Source organism: Fundulus heteroclitus, chromosome 11, assembly GCF_011125445.2.
Source record: "Fundulus heteroclitus isolate FHET01 chromosome 11, MU-UCD_Fhet_4.1, whole genome shotgun sequence".
NCBI classification, from domain to species: Eukaryota; Metazoa; Chordata; class Actinopteri; order Cyprinodontiformes; family Fundulidae; genus Fundulus; species Fundulus heteroclitus.
Window position 1 is genome coordinate 24,738,099 of NC_046371.1, and position 23,918 is coordinate 24,762,016.

At 39.8% G+C, this 23,918-nt stretch overlaps 1 long non-coding RNA gene across 1 annotated transcript; it reads right to left on the minus strand.

The window, feature by feature from the left end:
• Positions 1-9,728: 9,728 nt before the first annotated feature.
• On the minus strand, positions 9,729-12,591 carry LOC110368791. Its single transcript, XR_002428408.2, has 4 exons — positions 12,554-12,591; positions 10,063-10,100; positions 9,896-9,961; positions 9,729-9,791 (listed from the first exon to the last, which is right to left on the minus strand). It is a non-coding gene; the product is annotated as an uncharacterized LOC110368791 (long non-coding RNA).
• Between the last annotated feature and the right edge of the window lie 11,327 nt (positions 12,592-23,918).

Genomic DNA, 23,918 nt, shown 5'->3' on the forward strand with positions numbered 1-23,918 from the left:
GGTGACTGTAACTGGCAAATTTTGAGCTTGATGGGCCCAGATCGGTGACCTGGCACACAAAAGATGACAAATTAGAACTTTAATCCAACAGCAAAATCACTATACCAAGTCACAGTGGGATGAAGACTCAAAGTTACTTATTATCAGTATTAGCGAGGTGTTTAAAATTAAATCAGAGCAAGCACAGAGATTTTAAGAGGCTATTTTGGAAGAATGTTTTCTTCAATATGTCAAAACATGTCTGGAGTTTGTTTAGGCTGTGAAAAAGCAAGAAAGAGCTAGATTTAAAGCAGATAACAGTAAGGCGGCACAGCCTACACCAGAGTTGCTCTGTTCTACCTGTTTAATCGTTGCCTGATGGATCATACTCCATTTGGAAATGTTGGCAACATACCCTGGATGTACGCTAGGATCACAGTGGGCAGCTCGCAAGCCCGGCAAGCTGCATTAAACAATGCTAACTGTGTTAGCCAGGCTACCTGGCACATTGCTCGTCAAACTCCCACAATTAACACACGTCACAATTGTAGAATTACATTTAATTGAATCAACGTAGCAGCACAAGCCCAACAAGACTGTAACAGCAACAAAAACAAACATTTGACTTAATGCTGTTACTCACCTGTCCAGAGGAGAAAAGCTAGCTCCGAGTCAAACTGGAGCAGCTTCTGCTCCCACAATGCTCTGCATCTTGGGAATGTGAGGCCAAAGTTATCCCTCATTTTGTCTCTTTCCTGATCTGACAACTTCTTTGCCAAAGAAAAAATCGTCTTCAAGTGAACGTGATAGTGGCATTTTATGGGGAGGGAAGGGCTAAGCCCTAAGTGGCAGCTGTTCACGTGCATATATATGCACATACGGCTGGCCCAGCTTTGTAAACAAGAAACTAAAGAACAACACAGAGAGATGGTGTGTGACATACCATATTGAATCTAAATTTAGTTCTTCACAAAACTAATTTTTAGGTCTTTCTATCTAAAATAAAGAAATTTCGCTTATTGCTCCTTTAAGGAAATCTCAGTGTTAAGATAAAGATATACATTCTCTCAAATATGTACATGGAGGCTGGGGCTTTAGTAATGCTAATTGTGATCATTGTTAGCATAAAATGCTATGCTCTGTGATCATTTTGTCTTTGCTTTAAAGTAGTACAACTTGGCTTCACAATAACTGCTCTTTAACAAATGTGGTAATTTCTGACACTGATATGAATGATTAACAAACGATCAAAGCAGAAACGGTGGAAAAAAATATTTAATGTTATTCTTTTTAAAGATTTAAAGTACAAAAAGGATTAACATTGGTGTCGGCAGGTTAAAGATTTGCCAAAAACTCAGAAACTGAGTTCTAATGGATACGTCTCTGTATCAGACTAATCTATTTGTGCACCCGCCAAAACGTCATTAAGCAGTGAAGAAACCTTTGGATCATTTCCCTACCGCACCCAATTCCAAGTTTTTTATCTATGTATTTAGCCTTGACTGATTTTGTTAATCAGATGACATTTGATAAAATAACAAAAAACAAAACATATTGCTGATAAAATAAATAAATACCTAAAAATCAAGGCACATAAACATTTTAAAACTTCAAATGAAGTGCACCAATATCATTAAAATAATACATTCTTTTCAAACATATGGACTTGTTGCAAAGGTCTTTAATCTGAGCGTATCCCACCAGAAAGGGTTTCGTTCCCTGCATGTTTCAGGGCGGCCCTCGTTTGACCTCCGTCATTTGTCCTAACTGTTCATCGTCACCAGCCTTTCCTGAAGCCTATTACGTAAAGCCTGTCTGGAACAGTTACCGCAAATAATTTAATGTCAATGAAATAATAAAACACAGAAGGAAAGTTGTTATCATAGTATATCTATATGCCGGGCCCCACGGTCTGAACAAACTTGTTCTTCCTGAAGGCTTGATGTAATCCTGCCAATTGTTATGTACTTCTTGTTTTAAGAGGCCAGATTAAACAACCCAATAATGTAAGACCAATCTTGCTGCCAATTAAAAGATGGATCTTATATAAGTTGGATTTTAGTTTCTTTTTTTTTCTGTTTTTAATCAGCTTTTGCACTTTGTACAGCAAAAGAAAACAATGACTTACATGAGCTGTACTGTATACCATGTATACATTTACTCAGCTCTGTGCAAAAACAAATATTTTTTCACATGCCTTTGGAATTGTCTTTGACTTCTGCATATTTATTCCAAAATAAAGCAGTTAATTGAATGCTCTGGTGTTTTCTCCTTTTTCTGGCCTGTAATCAAGTGATGGCATAAGCACAAAAAGGATGGCATGCATTTTTTTAGGCTTTTCCAACCCAATAATGTCTGATTGCTGGTTCACTGATGCAATGTGTAGGCCACCCTTCCCCACACAGTTGCATCACACGTGCACATATCCCTCTTCAGCTCCGGCTCCTCTCTCAGCTCTTCAAGGTAGACAGTGCTTGCAGGTAAATGTTTGCATCACACTATCCACTCCTTTTCAGCCTGAGTGAGGTTTTCCGTTATGGGGGTACAGTCAGTGTTTCAGCGGTCCATAGATGCTTTCCTGGCACATACGAGATGGAATATGAATATCTCATAAGGCGCATTCTAAAGCGTTGATTACATAGTGGTAGGGCGTCTAACATCTGAGCGCTCAACAGACTCAGGAGAGCTTTATGATCTGTCTCCATTTTAAAAAGTTTTCCCAGTGAGGTAATTGCTTAACATTTTACAAGCCCAAATAAGATTCAAAGCTTCCTCTTCCAGTTGTGCGTGTATCTCTTCTCTGCGTAAGAGATTGTGACACACAGGCAACAGGTCTTCACTCCTGACCCCGTTTTTGGACCAACACACTTCCGAAATTGTATGCTGATGAGACTCTGCATTCAGAGGCTAACACAGGCGGGAATGAAAGTGTTTCTTTCAGGTCTTTGAACGTTCTGCCCTGATCACTCCCCCGTGTCCAACAGTTTTTCTGTCACAAGTGATCCCTCAAAGGGTTGTCTCGCTCTGCTAACTGTGAAATAAACTTCCCCAACTGATTAGCCACTCCCAGAAAGCTTCTCAGTTGTTTTACATTCATCGGTTCTTTCATCCTTCTCACAGCTTATGTCTTATTTGGGTCGGGACTGACTCCACTAGCTGAAATAATGTGGCCCAAAAACGTTGCATGTTCAGCGTCATAACTGCCTCTTGAATCTTGCTGAAAACAGCATGCCAACGAGCAGTGGGTTCTTCCACCGTCCGTGTGGCAAACAACACCCTCTAATCCATCTGTGACCTCTGTTACCCTTCTATTTTGACAATGCTCAGGGGCAGAGGCAATACCAAACGGTAGTGGTTTAAAAACAATAATGACCAAAAGGTGTGATGAAAGTTGTGTATTTTGCTGTGTCTCCAGTCAAAGGAATCTGCCAGAACTCCATATTGACATCTAATTTACTGAAGATTTTAGGTCCTGCAAAAAACCAAAAAAAATGCAAAAACAAAAAACAAAGTATTAGGGCCATCGTAAAATAAAGAAAATGAATTATTGGCCTAAGGGGAGTAAATCTCCACAGAAAAATTCAGAAATGTTGAAACTAATTCCCATGTTTGTGAGAATTTTTTCCCCACAGTTAAAGGTATGAATTTCCTATACTAAAACAGGTATATCTCTGACATTGTGACGTCAGAAATTTGAATCATCATTTGGATCATCTCGATGATGAGACTCTGTCAGCACATCACTTTCTTGGTCGAAGCTTCACACATATCTAAGGTCTTGTTGAGGGGATCAGCTTTAAAGTTCTTCCCCACTCCGAGATGCACAGATCACATTTGAGATATTGTTTCATTGAGGAAAAAAACTATATAAAGGATCCGGTACGTCGCTGCCCCGGCGCCGCACAGCCCGATGCTTCCTGAAAGGGATGCAGATGACAAATTTCATTGTAATGTAGAAAGTTGTAATGAAAAATAAAGACAATTATGATGACTATTATTATGAACGTTGAGTTACACCCTCAGCTAATCTTATGAAGGAAGAAATAATTTAACACAAGACTTCAGAAAATTTTCCAAGGTCCTTACAACATCAAATAAGCGCAGTAAAAAGAATCACACATTTGAAAACAATCCTAATCAGAGTGACATTGTAAGCATAACATTCAAAACCACTGCATGTTTATTTAAAAGTGTGAAGCAGTCGTTACTCGTAGCTACAACTACAAAATAATCACTACGTGATTCAAGCTATTTAGCCTTCGGAGTTGGAAGAAAAAAAAAAAAACAGCCCTTGTGCATTAAAGAGAAATTCTAGCAGCACCACTTATCAAACCTCAAGGTCTCTGGCCCTGAGCACACTAAATGAAAACACCAGATTACCAATAAAACTAGATTCTCATTTATACAACAATTGGTTTTCCACTCGGCACAACGTAAGGAGAAAAGAAAAGGTTAAAAATGTCACACATACGCTGCAGCTGTGTTTGGAAAGTTTTGTTTGGCTAACTTACGAAGAGGGAAGCTGTTGCCAAAAACGATCAACTCAAACAAGCAAATTTCAGAGTACAGTAACAACAGGGTCACTGCCATGAAACAAGAAGAGGAAGACTAATTCTGAAGGCTAAAGATTCAAAACACTGGAAACAGAATGACGTTCCTTTTCGCTGTGAAACAGCAGAACTACTTCTCTCCCCGCTTCTTCTCAAAACGGAAACCCTCTCCAGTTCTGATGCCTTTCTGGCCAGAACACGACCTTTGTTGAAATGTGCAATAGCTGAGCCATGTCACATCAAAACCAGCCAGGTGCTGCCACTGTGTAACGCTGGAATGGTCCAAACATAAACTTTGGCAAAAATGGTACCCTTGAAACATAAATAGTTTCTTATTTTTAAGTGGGAAGCTGGCAACACTCATTTAACTTTGTTTCATTAATGTGTACTTTTTCTTGTAAATAATGAATATTGCTGCAGTTCCATGGCTAATTCATAGGTCTACATGGATATAAAGCTAAGAAAAACAAGTATGCAAAGGAAGTGCAAGACTTTCAGATTATACACCAGTTCTTTTCTTATAAATTCTCTGCTCCCATTTGATTTCTCAATTAGTTACTTGGACTCTCACCTTCAAATAAATGCTAGAATGAAGCATGGGTGGCCAACATGCCTTGTAGCAATTCGCAATAGCCCGTAAAGTCTACTTTGCCATGCATGAGTTTCATGGTCAATATTTCAGTCATGCAACTGCAAGTATTTTCCACCGGTTGAGCAGGGATGTGAACTCATTCTCCCTGTCCGTGTCTGTGACCAGCCCAAGAGTGCAGCTGTGTGCTGAAGTGGAAATGTTGATCTGTGCGATTTTCACATGACGTGTCTGACTGTCTGACTTTAAGAAATAGGTCTTTGAGTCTGCGGGCGGTCTCGTTTCAGACATTTTTTTGAATTAGTCAAAGAAAGCTAAATTGCAAAAGAAAGAAACTGAGGACTTTGACCTACATTGGAGCCGATAAGGAAAGAAATTGGAGCAGAGCCTGTGGAAAAATTAATTCTTCCCAGCTAATGCCTTTTGCCTGGATTTACACACATCTAGTTGCAACTATGATTGAGCCAGATTCCCTTATCAGAAGAATGTTTAGCTTAGGAAACTTCTTGAATCTGTTTTTTTAAGCTGAAAAATATACAAATATAATTTAATGGACTGCATTTATATGTGATGTGAAAAATAAGACAAAACTAAATACCATTTCCCCCAAAAAACTATCAGAGAGAAAAATTCAATAAATAAAACGGTGAAATAAACTGGTTGCGCAGGTGTACGTGCCTTTACTTAAATAAGTTTTTAATTCAGTTGCAACATTTGGTCTTGCTGGGTACACACCTACCAAATATACAAAATCTGATTATCTGCAAATGAAGTCCACATGTCTTACAAAGACTGTTCTGCATCTATATGTTAAAGCTAAAGCCAACACATCATGCTGTTTAACGCTTTCCTTTTCACATTTACATCATTCTTTTCAGAAGTCCCCTCATTGGTAATTGCACTTGTCTGCAATTTAGCCTCAGTATAAATCCAGCTGTTCTATGAAGGCCTTGGAGGTCTGTAAGAGAACAAACTTTGGTTCGGAAACAATGTCCCAAGGATCAATATTTATTCCTTCATGTAAAAAGTAAAATGGACAGAGTGCAGCACAGCTGGAAATCTTAGCCAAAAGAATGGTTGGTTTTGCACTCTGCAAATCACAACTTAAACAAATTCAAGGTGACAAAATGCATCTAGAACAGTGGCCCCCAACGCTGTTGTTCAGGGACCTCTGTCCTGCATGTTTAAGACATATCTTAGTTCCAGCTCACCTGATTCAAATGATTGCAGCCATCAATATGTGGTGGAAAAACTAACACGTCACAACCTAAACACAACATCCCCACCATAAATCATGGTGGTGGCAACCTCATAGTGTGGAAATACTTTTCTTCAACAGGAACAGGGAAGCACTCAGGGCAGATAGGGACAAGGATGGAGCTAAATACAAGGCAATCTGGGAAGAAAGCCTTTTGGATGCTGCAAAAATACTTTAGACTTGGGCCGAGATTCACTTTTCAGCACGAAGATGACCACAGACATACAACCAGAGCTATAATAGAATAGACCAGGATGATTTTACAGTCATTATGTGATGTAATTAAATCATGGATGCATCAATGTATAATGCTTCAATGCACAAACAATAGTTTTGATCAGATTTGGACTAAAGATTAGTACAAAAGTTGTAATATAGCAATAATATAGCAATAATAGCAGCATTGTGGAATCTAACAGTAGCAGCAGAAAATAACGCGCAGCACAGAAAAAGTCCAGAGTAGGAATTATTACTGTACAGAATATTTGTCCCTAGAAACAGCTGTCAGCACGAATTTTACTCATCACGGCTGACAGCTTTGATTGCTCATGGATAAAAACTATTTTCATCTGGGAAATATGGGGTTTCCTCAACCTATAACGTCTGCCTAAAGGAATCAGTCTGAACAGATAATGAATTGTGTGAAAGGAGCCTTTGAGGATGTTTCTGGCTCTTACGATACATCTGAATTTGGCAATCTCCTAATAAAGGAATGGCTTAAATCAAACATAATTATGTGTTACAATCGGCCATCGTGTACCACATTCTACAGATTTTTACTTGCAATTTAAAAAAACAACAACATTCTTTTCCATCCACTTCATAATTATGTGCTACTTTGTTTTGGTCTACCACAGAAAATCCCAGTAAAATAGATTAAAGTTTGTGAATGTAACCTGACAAAATGTGAAGAAGTTGAATGGAAACAAATATTTTTGCGATGGACTGTATAAAATAGGCTTCCTCCAGTGAGCCAGAAAGATATGTATATACAGAAAGTATACAACTGAAGAAGCAGACAAAGTATTAAAGTAATTTATTTGCTAAACAATACGTCCTATCTGCTGTTTTGTTGTATCCTCCACAGCTGTGAGAGCTCACCATTTAACAACTAATTTATTTGCATTTCCTGTTTAAATACATATCTCAACACTACATTCTTTTGCTTTTTCATGCTTCCCCAGTGACCAAAGGAGTATCAACCCATAATCAGTGACACATTAAAGACTTCTAAGAAACTGACAGTCTGCAAACATTCAAAGTGAGAAGCTCAGTGCTTTTTGTTTTCGAAGATATTTTCTTTTTTTTTCTGATCATATGCAAGCATTTAATTTGTGGCGCTACTGCTGAGTCACACAGGCCTCAAACCACAAAACATTTTAAAAACCATCAATGGTGTCTTGGATATTGCTTTTGTGATTAAAAATGGGTTCTCGGAAAGCCTCAGCAAGTCTAGTTTTTCCAAATCTAAGTGGGAATGTGCTGAGTGCAGGATGAGCTGCCTCGGCCTACAAAGAGTTGTGCTGACAGACCTATGACTGACCTCCGCTAATAGAAAACGGCAACGCAGTGATTCAGCGTAATGCAGCTGAGTTACACTGCATGACACTTTAGTGACACATTTGGGCTGCGAATGCAGCGCCGGCTTCATTAACCACCAAGCATTCTGTCTAAACACAGTTCACTCCTTTGCTGCTGAGTTCTGGTCTGGAAACATGTTTACTCAATTGAATGAACCCATCTGGACCTTAAGTGGATATATCTGCTGAGAAACCTCAGAAATGGTCACTCCTTAAAAGCTGTAGCTCATGTGTCTCTGTTATTCTGCAGTACATCATGCAGGTTGATGGGTTCAAGCAAGTTCTGGTCTCTGTGCTATCGGTGTGCCCTGCTATCTATTTCTGATCTTCAAACTCTGAAGGCAGAGATGACGGATGGCTCTATCGGGCCTAGTTTGGAGAGTTCACGACATGATTCTCACCGATTGCAGATGATTCAGTCTTCCTCGTTGTTACTGCATCTGCTGTAGTCCTCACAGGAATGACAAATGAAGACAATAATTTTACTCTACTCTGGATTTCTGAAGCCAAGTTAAGCTGTACTCCCCTCTGAGTTGCACCCTAAGTAAATGAGATAAAGATTTGGGGGGTTTTGGTCACATGGGACAATGAAAAGCTCAACTTTTTAATTTATTTTGGCCCTGAGTTGGTTGTGCACTTCAAATGACTGAGCAAACAAGATCACGGATGCAGGAGGTAGAGGTGAGTGATTCTAAGTTTTGTTAAAACTCTCAGTAAAATATGTTCAATATCAAGAAGATATATCAGGTCACAGGTCTGGTCGGTATACAAGCAGACTGGGAAAAGGCAGGCGGTTGGGTCAGGCAGAAGTCAGAAAGACGGATCAGGCAATCAGGTCAGGGGGGTCAGGCAGGCTCAGAGGTCAAAAGGCAGAACTGGTCAGGATCAGGTAATCAGAATCAAAAGAACGCTGGAATAGGTCTAACCAATGGCTCGAAATAATCTGGCACTGATGACTGGTCTGAAGGCTGGTTTTATAGAGACAAATGCAGATGGATCAGATGAGCAGGTAATGAGAACTGGGCGGAGCTAAGCAGTGTGTGAAATGAGTGATCAGACCAGGCATCCGTGCCGAGATCATGACAAAAGGTTAATTAGGATTATATAAATAAACTATATACATGTGAGGAAAACATCCATCTGGTCAGAGCCCGTTGTAAACATCCAGACAGCATAGGGTGATATTACATTTGTCCTCTTTACAAACGTCTTCTGATTTAGAAGTGATTTTGTTTTTCAGAAGTAACTGGTGTGAAACTGTTAAAACTTATGTTTGTAAATGGCCAATTGTAATCAAGATCGAAGCTCGTTTTTTTCTGTTTCCAGCAGTCAGGAGTCGGAATCAGAGGAGTTCATTTAAAGTCCACTCTGTCTTTACATTTTAACACAGTTTGCGGTGGCAGTCAGAAGATTGAAGCGGCACTCCTGCAGGAGGAGAGCCCGGTCACATTCAGCCATCATAATCTACACAGATGGACCCACAACATAGCCCAGAAGATAAAAAGGTTCTGGAAAGTTGAGTTTTGAGGGATAAATATACAGAACCCCATAGTAACACCTTTTATTTCCTAAGTCTACCCATGGCTGGAGTAGTCCAGCTGCTGAGGGAATATCCTACAGGGTTTCAGGGTTGGTGAAGCTAAGGTTCTGGGTGCTCTGCAGTGGGCAAACCTAGTATGCAATAACTTTCTAGGGAAATGCAGACTTACACTGGCTTCTTTGAGGTAGGAGCTAACCTTACCTATGGAGGCAGCTGGAGAAAGTAATTTCCCCATTCAGAAAAGTGTAGAAGGAGTTGTTGATCCGTCATACCAAGTAGAACCAAATATTGGCAGCTGTGGAGTTAAAACATTTTAGAAAGACACTTTCTGGCTAAACGTGCAAAATACTATATGAGGTGGAAGACTAACACGTCACAACCTAAACACAACATCCCCACCATGGAACAAGGTGGTGGTGACATCATACTGTGGAAATACTTTTTTTCAACAGGAACAGGGAAGCGCTGAGGGCAGATAGGGATAAGAATGGAGCTAAATACATGGCAATCCGGGAAAAAAGCTTATTGGATGCTGCAAAATAATTTAGACTTGGGCTGAGATTCACCTTTCAGCACAATGATGACCACAGACATACAACCAGAGCTATAATAGAATAGAACAGGATGATTTTACAGTCATTATGTGACGGAATTAAATCATTGATAAATCTCCTGTTATGCATCAATATACAAACAATAGATTTGATCAGATTTAGAAAAAAGATTGATACCAAAGTTATGATAATAATAGCAGCATTATGGCATCTAGCAGTAGTAGAAGATAAATAACGCATTGCACAAAAAAAGTCCAAGTAGAACCAAAGCTTGTGAGCAGTGGAAAGAACACACATTTTGACTGATGGACATTTGGCCTGAACAAGGTGGTTTGGTGTAATGAGCAGCAAATCGGAGAACCAGGCATTTGAAGTCAGACACTGTATTGCACTTACAAGGTTTATTAATAAATAAAATAGACCACTGGATGCTGGCACGCAAAAGTCCAGAATAGAGCTGGAGACCAGCAGGGCTGAAAGCAGGCTGCACATAGCAGGAGATAAAGCTGAATAGACTGGAGGCTGGGCTGGGATGTCAGGTTCCCCAGGGATTAGATTACTGGGGATTCTGCGGTGTGTTTATGTGTTGCATTTTAAGTATTGTTTCTCCTTAGACCCTTATTTCTGTCATTAGTTTAGTTTTCTGTCCAGTATTTATGTTAAGAGCGCATTACTGTAATTTTTAGATTCGGTTCCTGTTTTAGTTAGCTTCTGTTCTTTATTATTTCAGCAGTCCTGTTTAGACCATTACTTTCCTGCCTGTGTGTCTTCAGTTTAGTTTACTCAATATCTTGTATTCTGTTAGATCACTGTCCTTCTTCTCCATCAGCCTAATTACATTCACTGCTTCCACCTGTGCCGCCATTATCATCTGATTAGGTCAAAGTTGTTTCTCACAGCTTTTTTCTCCCTCTACTCCCAGTATTTAAGCTGTTGCTATTTCATGCCTTGGTTCCTTCTTGTCTGCTCCACTTTTCTCTGCCTTCCGTTTTACCTCTGTTCATGGACACTTACTGTAAGTCCTTTGAAACCAAAATGTGACAGCTAGGGTCATAAACAGAGCAGGCAGAGAGGTCCAGAACGACCTGGGTAGGAATCGTGGTCAAAATACAATCCTAATGGTTCATTCACACTGAACGTGGTTTCTGCAAAATTTACGCCTGCACCGTGCGATGTTGACCGCTGCTCATTTCGCATGCACAAACAGTGACACTGGCTTCATCGCAAATTGCTGCGTCACCATATAGGAGAAGCTTCTATCCACTTGTCTATTCAACTAAACAGGGGGAACCAGGACTTTACCAAGCAAGTCATGGAGCTGCAGTTAATGGGGAAAGCTGAACAACAGCGACCGGCATTCCTGCGGGATCCATCAGATCCTCCAGAGATACTACCAGTTCGGGGAGTCCAGGAGCTACGGGTGGGTCACGGTCGCGTCCTGCGGTGCTTTTGTCTGCCCAGGATCTGAAATGATCCCACTTCACGGACAGATCACCTGTACAACAGAGGTAAGAACAGCGGGAGATCAGAGAAAGTGGGCAGGAAGAGAGAGCCCATGGGCAGATGCGGAGGCTGGTCAGCGAGAGCAGCAGGAGAGATCAGAGGAAGAGACTGACACCCGGTCGGCCACAGAGGCGGTGGCTGGCCGGGCCAGTTCTGGAGCAACAAGAGGAGGACTAATGATGAATGATTTCACAGTCCTTTTACGGGCTAAATTAAAACAGCTTTTTTTTTAAAGCCACCAACAAACCTCAAAAGACTATTCCTTACTTCATCCCATGTCAACAAAAAATTTTCTATCTCCCACTCTGATTGAAAATCAGTCCCTGTTTGGTTGCCGCAACACGATATAACAGAAAAGTTCAGATTTATGAACTCCAGCCAAAGTCACCACTTTGCCTGTTCCACGTGGACCACACCGCTCTAACCACGAAGATTGCACCGTGTACAGCTTCACCGCTCCTGACCGCGCCTTTTGCATAGAAACAAACAGGCTTCAATTGGAGGCAACCGGACTTTTGCTCAGTTCTGTCTGAAAACGTTTTGACACCTATCCAGGAATTACAACTCAGAACAGGCGATGCACACTAACCACTGGAAAACAACCCATAGACTTGAAGGCAATTTGGCAGAGAAAGGCGTGATAACAGGTGGAACTAGTGGATGTAATAATGACAGCAGCAGGTGTATCTGCCGACTTTATTTAACAGAGAGGAGCAGAGCAGAGACAGACAGCCAGACAGGCGATAAAACAACAGCAGATGAAAGTTTGATGACCTCTTTCTGCCCCTTGACCTTTGACTTTACACATACAATATGTTAGGAGTTAAAAGGGACATAGTAGGCTAAAAATGTCTCAAAATCAGATGTCTTTAGTTTTGCATGCTTGTTAATATTGTTTTAATAGGAAAAAAGATTCCCTCAATCTGAGCGTCTGATTTTTCATGAAAAAAGTCTGCTGCCTGTGGAGTTCTGGCAAAATGAAAGAAGATAAACGCTCAACCTCAGGGTGAACTTCTTTGTGTGGTATGTCTGCTCTTTGATAGGTTCACTGAGGACATTCTTCTGGCCAGGGTTTAGTATGCCCTGAATCTGAGGGCATTTAAGAAGAATAATTACCATTTTCTACTTTTTAACTCAGCACTGAAGGTCAGTGGCTATTTATCAGCAGATTGTAAAATGCAGACATTATCTACAATTATCCTAGAAATTTGCTGTTGTAGATATATACAGACACAACAAATCATATACTGCATTAATTCCTTGGTGGGCAAGATTTAGGAGTTTAACTGTACACATAAATCATAATTCTGTATGTAATTTGGTTTTGGGATCACAATTTGACACAGCAGGAGGAAGAAACTGTCCCAAAATGTAAATTTATTCCCCCCCAATTCTTTTTTTAACAGAAAATAACCTTCACACAAAAACAGACAAAGAAAGAAACCCTTGCTAGTGGGCTGTCTCCAAAGTAGCTGGGTATGGACAGGAATGGAGATTTGTATACAGGTTACCTCACTTTCATCAAGTTTGATGATAATTCAGTTGGACAAAAAAAAAATTAAAAGATTTATGAAGGTTTGCGTAACTGGCCAGGCAGCAAACTGGATCACACAGTGGAATCTCTGAAAGAAAGGGAGAGAAGTTAGTGACTGATCCGCACACAGTGGGGAAGAGTAAATAATGCAACAAAGCCACTAACCTTCTCAGGATGTAGGAAGAGAGACTTATCCGGCTGTGTCATTCCTTTGGCTCACAGAGAATTAAACAACTTGGCAGATGTTTCCAATAGGGCAGAGAAGAGGGGCATATCCGGAATCCAGGCGAGAAAATCAGGAATGGTTAACGCACTCCAGGCAGCGGTTTCCAGACGCGGCAGAGACAGGAGGCAAATCTGAGGTCTGGGCTTAGGGTCGTTAACGAGGGCAGAATGATCCAAACAAGGGCAGAGGCAGGCAGGCTTAGTCAACAAACAGTTCAGGTAGTCACAGTCCAGATACGGAAGCCAACTGGAGAGTTAGACAGGGGAAAAGCAAACAAGCGAAAATCCACAAGACAATCTCGTCACAAGTGGCTTCCGCATTCAGTGGAACACCGGGGTAACAGGACAGTAGCTGAATATTACAGAAGTGAAACATAACGTATTATTATTATTTAACCTCAGACTTTCTGCACAATGCTATTAAGAAACTATTAAGAGAAAGTGTATGTCTATATAAGCGTGTACTTACTTTGGATCAGCTGATTGTTCCTCATGGTTAGCCAAGCTCATGTTTGTCATGTCACAGGACTGATAGCTGTGGGAGGCTGAAGTAACGGCAGACTCAAGCTAGCTTTATAATGTATTGAACAGGGCAAGAAGGTGCACGCACTAAAAGTGACGCAATTGCACCTCAAACCTGAGGTCATGCACCTCCGAGATTTTGCAACTTGGCAGGGACCATGTACAAAAGTATGACTCAAAATGGGGGAATTCAAAGGAGCCCTTGCCGAGCAAGTTCGCCTGTTCTGACATCTAATGGCTCAGAAGCTTTAAGCAGTACAACTTTGCTAGATGCTGGGTTGTTACTAATTATTCTGTGACTGAAAACAGCACACAGATATTACTGGTATACTTTCAGGGGGGAGTTTCGTGGCCAGGTTTGTGGGTACGAGCAAGGATTTTAACTTCTGTTTCGATCACTTGCAGCGTAGATCAAGTCTAAAACAACAACCCACAGTATGTGGGTAAAGCAATCAAATTTTATTTAGTAAAGCAAAGTGTTTTTTAACCCCTTTATTTGAAAAAAATCGCAATGGGCTTTGCAGACAGCCAGTATTCCCCATCTTCACCTCTTTCTATATGCAATGAGTGAACATACCGTCTTCTTCTACGTGTCTAACCCTTTGTTTATCAGTTCAACTGTTGTAATCACACCAACTATTGTTGTTTATTGTTTATGATTGTTAAAGATACTCTGCACGGCCATTTTGGGTGATGTAACATCAACTGTTTCTCCTCTTGTTTATTGCATTTCCACAGGTTATGTTGAATACTGGCCTCTTGTGTTTTTGGCAAATACTGTACTTACGTCTTTCTCAAGTATAAATCTCTACAGCACTTTTATTGGCTCACGCACCCTCTGCACAGACCTGCCAAATGCTCGACGTATCTCCCTCTCCATTAATATGCGATGAGGCAACAATGGCTTGCCTTCTTGCAGCCAAGAAACTGGCGAAATTTGTGTGTGTGAAATTTTGAGCTCGCACTCGTCAACGAACACGTGGGCTTGCAATGCGACACAAGAACGTTGAACAGTGTTCAACGTTCTTGTGTCAACTTTTTTTTGCCGTCGCTTGGCACTCCATCCATTTATCTGGATCAGCCATGTAGTCCGTCCTTGAAATGATATTGTTCTCCAAGCTGTTTCCTTGTCTGTAATAGAGGATGAACCTGGTTGCATTTTCCTTTTCTAGAGTAGACATTAAAGCAATATTTCAGTCAATTCTAGCTAAACATTTTGACTCTTCATCCTTGTCGGTCACAGACTGCTTTGAAAATCTCGAAACCCCTCCAATTCCATAACCAATAAAATTTCTGGAAAACAAGCGATCGAACAGAGCGATTTGAAACACTGCTGTCGCTGTTGTGCACCGTGTGTATGGTCTTCACCACGGTGGGGATGAAAGTCATTAGTCACTGTCGTTGGTCACTTCCCGTGTGTCAAGCCCATTTCTTATACGTTGTTGTCATGGATGTCATTGCAGAGTGTGCCCAAGTGTGGCATCTGCGCTAGCCCATTGAAGTTTTCAATTTAAGGGAGCCCAGCAGATTGCTTTGTCAAGTAGCATTCTCTCCTCCTGAATAAGATCAATGTGAGAAATAATCAAGAAAATTCATAAACTTTTATACCCTCTACGCCAGGTTTTTCATCTCTTTTAGTGGCATCAAAGCCATAGTTAAGGGAGTCAAAATCCTCTTGTCCTCCTTTATTTCGCACCATGCTTCAGGGTATTAAACAGCAACGTTGTGAAATACTTTTTTCAGGTTAGATCAGCTGTTTGTAGTTAAAAAAACACTTTAATTTCTTCAGTTCAAGAAGCCATCTAAGTTCAAAGTTCAAGAAATTAGCATCCTTATAACCATGTTCATTCATTCGTAATACTGAATGTGCATTGGTCAAGTTTTCTAACCAGTTGAGCTGCTTTAGTTCCAATGAACAAGACAAAATGTGATATTTTATTTAAGTTGTTCATGAAAAGGTTCAAACGGGGGTTTCATTTTCCATTTACTCTAATTATGTGGTTTTTCAGGTCATAGCATTAAGAAAGAGGTTGAATAGAAACATGTGTGTCTTTATGAGAGGGGAAGTACCAACACTGTGTGGGAGTGTGGTTGTTGCAGAGTTCTGACATTTATTCTTCACACTGTAATTTGGATCAAAAAGACAAATGTGGGCAAAATGTGGCATCAATCAAGAGTCCATTACACAATGGTGAAGGTGCAAGACAAAACCTGGCTTGGGCTCTTGTAAACTGAATGTTTTGGGTGGTCTGTTTGCGTTGGCTCTTTTTCTGAAACCAAATCAAAGCTGTTTTTTTTTTGGATGTATTATGGGAAAGAATGGACAGAAGGGTCAGTTTGTCAAAAAAGAAAAAGAAAAAAAAAAGGACAAAGGCTAACCTTTTTCCAAAATAACATTAAATCTGTGTTGTTGTTTTTTTCTCCTTGAAGTTTCAGTCGGATATCTGAATTTTCTGTGGTTTCAGAAAGGACTGGTAATTATCTGAGCAAGCCTGTTTTGGCTACTTTTTCTACAATGTTTTCTGGCCAAGGCAGTATGTTGCTGTTCAAGAAATCAAGTTGTCTTGATTTACTTACTTAGCGTCAGATTTGGTCCATCCAGTCTCGGGGTAATAGTGTGTTGCTGATCTACTTTACTGAAAACAAGAAATCCTCTAAAGGCCTATCCTATTTGCAATTCTACAAGGCTTGCTCACAATGTTTACGCAACAAAAATGCCGATCAATTGATGCCAATAATACCATTCTATTGTGATATATGTTTATGGTCGGTGTTCTGCTGGAATATGAATCCTCACTCCGGTCTGGAGGTCTTTTGCTGGGTTTCTTTGAAAGGGTTTCTTTCAGTTTTCAATAATGTTCAAATTTATTGAATCTGACTGTATACATATAAATAAAAAATATTTTCTGATTTTTCATAATGTTGAAGTACATATAAAATTATGGTATTAAAAAAAATTTAAAAAAATAAAAATCGGTATTTCTTGATACCTTGGAGCAGGCAATAGATGATCAACTTCAGTTGATATAATTCAAGCATCAGTTGTTCATTTGATACTAGGGGCAGTACACACAAATGTACTATGATAATGTAGATTATGTCATACTTAATTACCATATGTGCTCAGACTGAGGACCTGATAATTCAACCAGACAACAGGAGTGGTAAATAATGATTTATTTAAAGAGATAAAAACAAGCTTAGTCAGGAAACTGCCAGGAGCGCACAAAGGAACCACTGTGGAGGGAAGAGAGAGGTTAGTGGCCGGAGTAACCTCCATGGAGGTGATGCTGAATAAAAGCCACTAACCTGGGCCTGAGGGCTCCAACTCAGAGCTTGGGGGTAAGAAGCAGGTAGCACAGATGATGAGCTCCACTTAAGCAAGTTCAGGACTAGGCAGAGAGGAAGCCAGTCAAATCACAACAAAAAGAGCACATGGTTGCAGAGCAGAAGCATAACCGTAAGTTAAAGCTGATGTTCCCACTTTCTCAAAAATGCATTGAGCATGGGCTTAAAAATAATAATGAAGTAGAAATGTAATATATATTTAAAAGAAATTGTGCCCATGTAAAAAACCAAACAGATATATATTTTTGGAGGGAATATTTTTTTTGGTGGTGGTATAGAAAAAAACCGCATAATCCATATTTTAATGCTCCAAACTGGAACTATTCGGCTGGATGTTTACCTAAATTTAAAATCATGGTGCATCATAAGAAGAGAGCATGTCATTATAAAATTGTTTGGCCCAGGCCTTAAAACCTAATCTTTCAATGAGTAGCCGAGAGCTTTAATTATGACTGATTTATGAACAGTAATCAAGGCCAGAATGCCACTAATTCAAAACGTCTGTGTGCAAACCAATCGAAAATTCATAGGAAATGCATCAGGTCCTTATTAGTGGAAAATAAGTGACAGAAAACAGCCTTCAGGGTTACATAAGCCTCTCGCAGAGCAGGCAACTGTAATCATCTGGTCGTGGGGTTGTGAGATCAGTTCCTTTTCCCCCCACACATGTTAACGTTTCCTGTGGAAGGCATCGAAACCCACTCTGCCTTTTGATCTGTAAATTTGCATGTGAACGAGGGAGTGTTTGGAAGTCAAAGTGAGAAGAGGAGGGACTAAATTTCCAGTATTAAACAAGTCCTTTGACCAAATATGTAAATTATGCACAGACTAATTTGTAGAATTTACACCTCCTTTTTAAAAATATTTATTTATATGCCAAAACAACCAGTAAGAGGAATATCAAAAACAGAAAAATCAGTGCCACAGCTATTTCTACTATAACAAAATAAATTAAACAGTAAATTCAGAAAATTAGCTAACTGATGCATTTATTTGTTAAAAAACCTGTTTTAATATTTTGTATGAGTAATGTCATATAATTAAAATATAATTCATGCAAAAAAAGGTAGCTCTGTTTAGGTTCAGGCCAAAGTGCAGAAACTGAACATGCAAACATAATCCTTCAGTTTAATAATGGAAATACTGATAATGTCATAGTTTGAGAAAGCTTCCTGACCTATATGCAGAAAATTTCAGGAGCAGGTGTAAAGTTTAACGGTCTTTATTTGCAAAAGGATCAGAGCAGTAATCGGTCCAGGAAACACCCACTGGTTCGGGAGGGGTGAGTCTCTGAAGGAGTGGGAAGGGGAGATTGATTATGTGAGCAGGTAGTGACATACAAGGAGGAAGTACGATGAAAACTGGTTGATCTTACTGAATACTGAGAATGAAGATGAGTCATTGTAGGATGCAGATGAAAAGCAGAGAAACAACAGAGGGGATTCGGGGTGCAAGATGCAACAACAGGAATAGAAAAAAAAGAGCATTAGGCGTGCAGAGGCTTGGTCTGTGCTCCAGGCCCTGTTTCCACTTTAACACACTTTGTTCTAAGAAATCAAATATTTTCAAGTCAAATGGATTTACAATTTTATCAAGTCCTATCTAAAATCATTCAATTTGTAACTCTGGTTTCAATGGATTCCAAATCATATGACAAGTCTCACACCCATAAAAATGATTGAATGTGATTTTGTCAGGTTTCGGTTCTTATTTTGACCCTGAACTGAACAAACATGGGGGCAGGCAGACAGTTTAAGGATTTTATCGAATGAAAGTGAACTGACGGCAATGTGAAGGGAACCGGGAACGGATGACTTGGTGACTGACAGGGATTCTGGTCTCTGGAGGGTGGTTTAACACTGGACTCCAAAGGAGGCGTGTCAGGAAACAGTGGCTGTGGTTGACAGGCTGCTGGTGGTGTGTAGTAATGGTCCAGTGGTGATGGCCATTGGAGGGTGGACAGGTAGATAGTGCTCTGATGCAGGATGCTGAGGACCCCACCGGTAGGAGTGATGGTGGTTTGGGAATCCAGGAAGACTCTTGGGATACAGAACTGGAACTGACCAGGTGGATCACCTAGAGAAGGAGAACACAGAGGCAAGCCTTGGAACAAAACTTCAGGAAATAACCAAGGAAGCAAAGTTTTGGTCAGGAACCGCGGTGCGAGAGTTAATGCTCCGACTGTCACACCCTGCAGGAGAAAGGTGAGAAAACACCACACAATCACTCGACAGCCTGTGCACAGCATTGAACACCTGACAGATTTGCTGCATCAAAGACTTTTGAGTGGTTAGCAAGAAGTATTTAGTAAAGTTTGGTCATTTAGGAATTAGTGAAAGTACATCTTATATAACCAGTATTTAAGGAAGTTTTCTTTTGGCCTTTTGATGCTTTGATCTAGGAGGAAACTGAAGGAACCAGTAGACTGTATTAATTCAGAGCTTACTGTTCTTAATGGAGAAGCTATAAGCTAAGTCTTTAATCATGGTTGAGACTAAATGACATATGATGGGGTCATATTTTGAACAAGTGTTCTCTATGCATCATGATGTTTCCGGTCTTTATTTCACTTTCATTTTTGATCATGCTTCAGTCACAAAGTAAAGCTTGAGTCCTTACAACCTTTGCAAGAAACCAGTCAGATGCAAACAAAACATGAAAACAGATGAATTAGTTGGAAATCCAGGTCTTTTCTGGGGAGTCAGTCTGAGTCGCTGTTCTTGTAAGTCTGACTGATCAAATCTATAACTCGTCATCATTCTGCAGCTGTTAAACTGGTCATGAGTATTTACTGGAATTATGACAATGAATAAAAACTTTGTTTCCTATGAAGAGTCATGTTGAACTAAGGAGAACTATTGACAGAGTCATCACTGGGAAACTGGATCATTCTCAAACCAAAATCAATTTTAACTCTTTAACTCCCAAAGACCCCTCCCTGCCACCATACCGTGTTGGAGGGGTTTGAGTGTCCCAGTGATCCTAGGAGCTATGCTGTCAGGGGCTTTATGCCCCTAGTAGGGTCACCCAAGGCAGACAGGTCCTAGGTAAGGGACCAGACAAAGAGCAGCCCAAAACCCCGTTATGATGAGTACGATTAATGGACGTCATGTTCCGTCGCCCGGACGCGTGTCACCGGGGCCCCTTTCTGGAGCCAGGCCTGGAGGTGGGACATGTTGGCGAGCGCCTGGTGGCCGGACTTTTGCCCATGGAGCCTGGCCGGGCTCAGCCCGAAGAGGTGACATGGGTCCCCCTTCCAATGGGCTCACCACCTGTCGGAGGGGCCTGTTGTGCAATTATACACTGTTTAAAGTTATTTAATGTTTATTAAATAACCCTCTGTCTGTTAAGTATTGTCTGGTGATGATCAGCTCTTAAACTGATATCAAGACACTGGTTGAAAGGGCTGAATTTGAGCACTAGCGATCTTTTAACAGCAAAACCTGCACACACATAGAATAAAGGAGTGACAACTTCTTTTCGAGTTCAAGAATTTAATAACAGAAATAAAACAAACATCCAGAGAACATCACTATGTAATGCTGTTTATCTGAATTAACACAATATTTCGATTAACAAATCCTCTCTACTAGGCTAGTGAACCAGTGTGCCAAATGTAGCCCACTACAATGATAGTTTTCATTTAGATCAGAGACATCCACTCAAAGCTTTATTGAAAGCCGGTCAACAACCGGTCAGATCACACCTTTCCAGCATAAATAAATTTCATAACAGCTAAATAATAAATGCATTGTTAGTGTTAATCATTACAGGCTCACAACCCTTGGATCACAACCATTTGAATTATATTTGTTATAGCTACCATTTGAGTTTGAAGGATCTATTACTAAATTATAATAGCAAATTACAATTAATAATAATATTCATAACCAAACAGGTTTCTGGAATAGCAAAGCTAATCCCAATAAATAAGGTTTTATATTTCTACATGCTCTAAATCTCCCTAAATTTTAATGTCAGTTTGCGCAGCTTCAGTCGGGAACACTAAACAACTATATGATACTTACAGTACATATTTTAGGATGTGTTTTTTACATTTTTATGCTTGTTTCTTTAATGTCTTAGCCTATTTTTAAAATATAAAATTACAATTAAACGTATTAATGTTTAAAAGAAAAGAGAAACAAATAAAATTGCATGCACCTATTTTTGATGGTTATGTGCTTTAGCTTTTAGATGACCCCAAGTCCGTGTTTGGTTGAATACCAAAACTCCTTTTGGATGGATAGTTTCATATTGTTTAATAAAAAAATATGTTATTTATTTTTTGTAACCTGTACCTGTCAGTATTCTCGGGTGTTTGTTTATTTTTTCCATGTGGATTTAATTAGTAGATTCTGTTAGTTGCCTGCCTTCATTGCTCTCACCTGTTACCCATATTCTCTGATTACTTTGACCTGGCTCTGTACTCATCTCTACACTCGGTGTATATATACTCATTGTTTCCTCTCATCCAGTGCTGGTCCCTCTGCTTATCTTGTGGTTCCCTTCCCAAGTTCTCCTGGCTGTATTTTGAGTTCCTGGACTTGTTCATTTATGTACGTTTTTTTGAAAGCTTTAATAAATGATGCCTTCCACTTATCGGCATCTAGGTCCTTTGCCATCCTAAACCATGACAATAACCAGTACATTCTGATTAATACTGTAAATGTCACATATTCAAATCAACCTTCAAGTTTAGTTGATTTATTGCTGAAATGTAATTATTTTTAATTTGTAGTCTTCTACATGTCCCCTGTATATTATTAAATATTAAAAAAAAGACAAGGCAAAGTGTTATGTAGAACACAAAAGGGCACAAAACAAGTGATCTAACATGAATAGAACAAGAGACCCAATGACAGAGATATGGCTTGAATAGTAATAATAGAATGGTAGAGATAACGCTCAGCTGCACTGCTTATGGAAGTTGTAAACTGTAAAAATCTGATTAAAAAAATGGACACCGAGGGTCAAGAGTGGGAACAGATAGAAATAAAATTATGACCTAAAACTCTTTTAAGATGTCCTCAAGACTATAACGGCCCCATTGTACTATTATTTCACTGTAATAACAACACGAGCCATGTTCATTCCTGTCAGTCACTCCCACATTTAGATGAAGCTGTGTGGAGGAACGCCAACTGAACCTAGGCCTGAGCTTAAATTATGAGCCCATTGCTCAAAGGCCTGTTATGAATAGAGGACGGCCTGCCAAATGTAACGCCAAACAGAGCACAAAGGAATGAGACCATGTATTCCAGGTTTTAAAACAACCACACACTACGAATCAGTTGAGAGATCTGGTAAGCTTTTTGTGGTTTGAAGGTAAGAACAGGTATGCGTGGTGATGTAAGATGCACAAAATATGAGATTAGGAATGAACATCATTTTAAACAAAAAGGGTCTCCAAGAATAAGAGTTTGATCTTTGAGACAATACAAGGCAGCAGGAGTAGTTGATTTTAGTCATCATTGGCTTAAAATCAATATTACTGTAATTTTACATGACAGAAAAGAACAATGCTGGCAAACTACATTAAGCAACATAGTCCGTGACTCGACCGATGTGGAGCCAGAACTTAATCAGGTTGTGAAAGACCCGGGGATGACCCATTTTCCGTTTACCGGCTGGGCCCGCCACATTTGTATTGAAGATCTTCAGGGGACTCATCCACATTAACAGAGTTCACAGGCCCTTTGGGGGAGAAGCAGTCCCACAATATCACAGATCCTCTACAGTAAATAAAAGTGGGTAAAAATTACCCTTTTTTCATGACAGACCAATGAGGAGTGTTTGCTGCCGAAAAGATCAATCTTAAGCACACAGTTCAAGTTGAAGTCTCAGATGCATTTAACAAACTCCACATTTCTGGCTGTAACTGTAGGAAAAGACTTACTCCTGGAACAGCTCCAAAACCACTAGCTGGGCATTTGTTTTTAATGGCTGTTACGATAACTTGGTGATACCAAGGTATTGCTCTTTGCTGCAGTCCCCAAAAAGGGAAATTTGTCAATGTATATCTTACTGTGAGTGGTGATAAGATCCTCATCAAAGCTTGTTTGATACAGTTGTTTTAAACATCTGGATTATTGCTCTGACTGAAGTTATTTGCAGGTTTAGGAAAGTAAATATTTTCTTGTTAGCATTGCACAAATGTAAACACACCATCCTTACTTGAATGTTTTCTTGTCTTTCCTTTTTTGAAGATCGGCAAAGAGAAACAGGCCTCTGAGTCATGTCAAATGTAACCATTAGGGTAGCAGCCTTTCATGGGTAACTAATGTTCCTAGAAAATCTGATAAACTCAGAACTGTAGGTAAAGATTATTAAAAAATGATCAGTAACGGTTATTTTATTGGAATTTATCAAGGGACCCGTTAAGTGTGGCACTCTCACATTTGTAAAGAGATTACGGCTTAATATGGTAACTTTCTACTCATGAGGTAAATGCACATTAACATTTGTTTTAGCTTTTCGAAATGTTCAGTGTAAGTTTATGTGAACACAAAAAGGACAAATTTATCTTTTCAAATATTTTACACCAATGTAAACAACTTTGTAAGTTATGCCATCAACAAAAATTACCGCCTCTCTTTATGCAGCTTAGTCTACGCGCCCTTTTCCTGACCACACCATCACTGTTAAACCTTTTCATAGTAACTTCTGCACCAATGAAAGGACATTTAAAATCTTCTGGCAGCGTTCACCAGACTTTCATTTAAATTATCCTGAC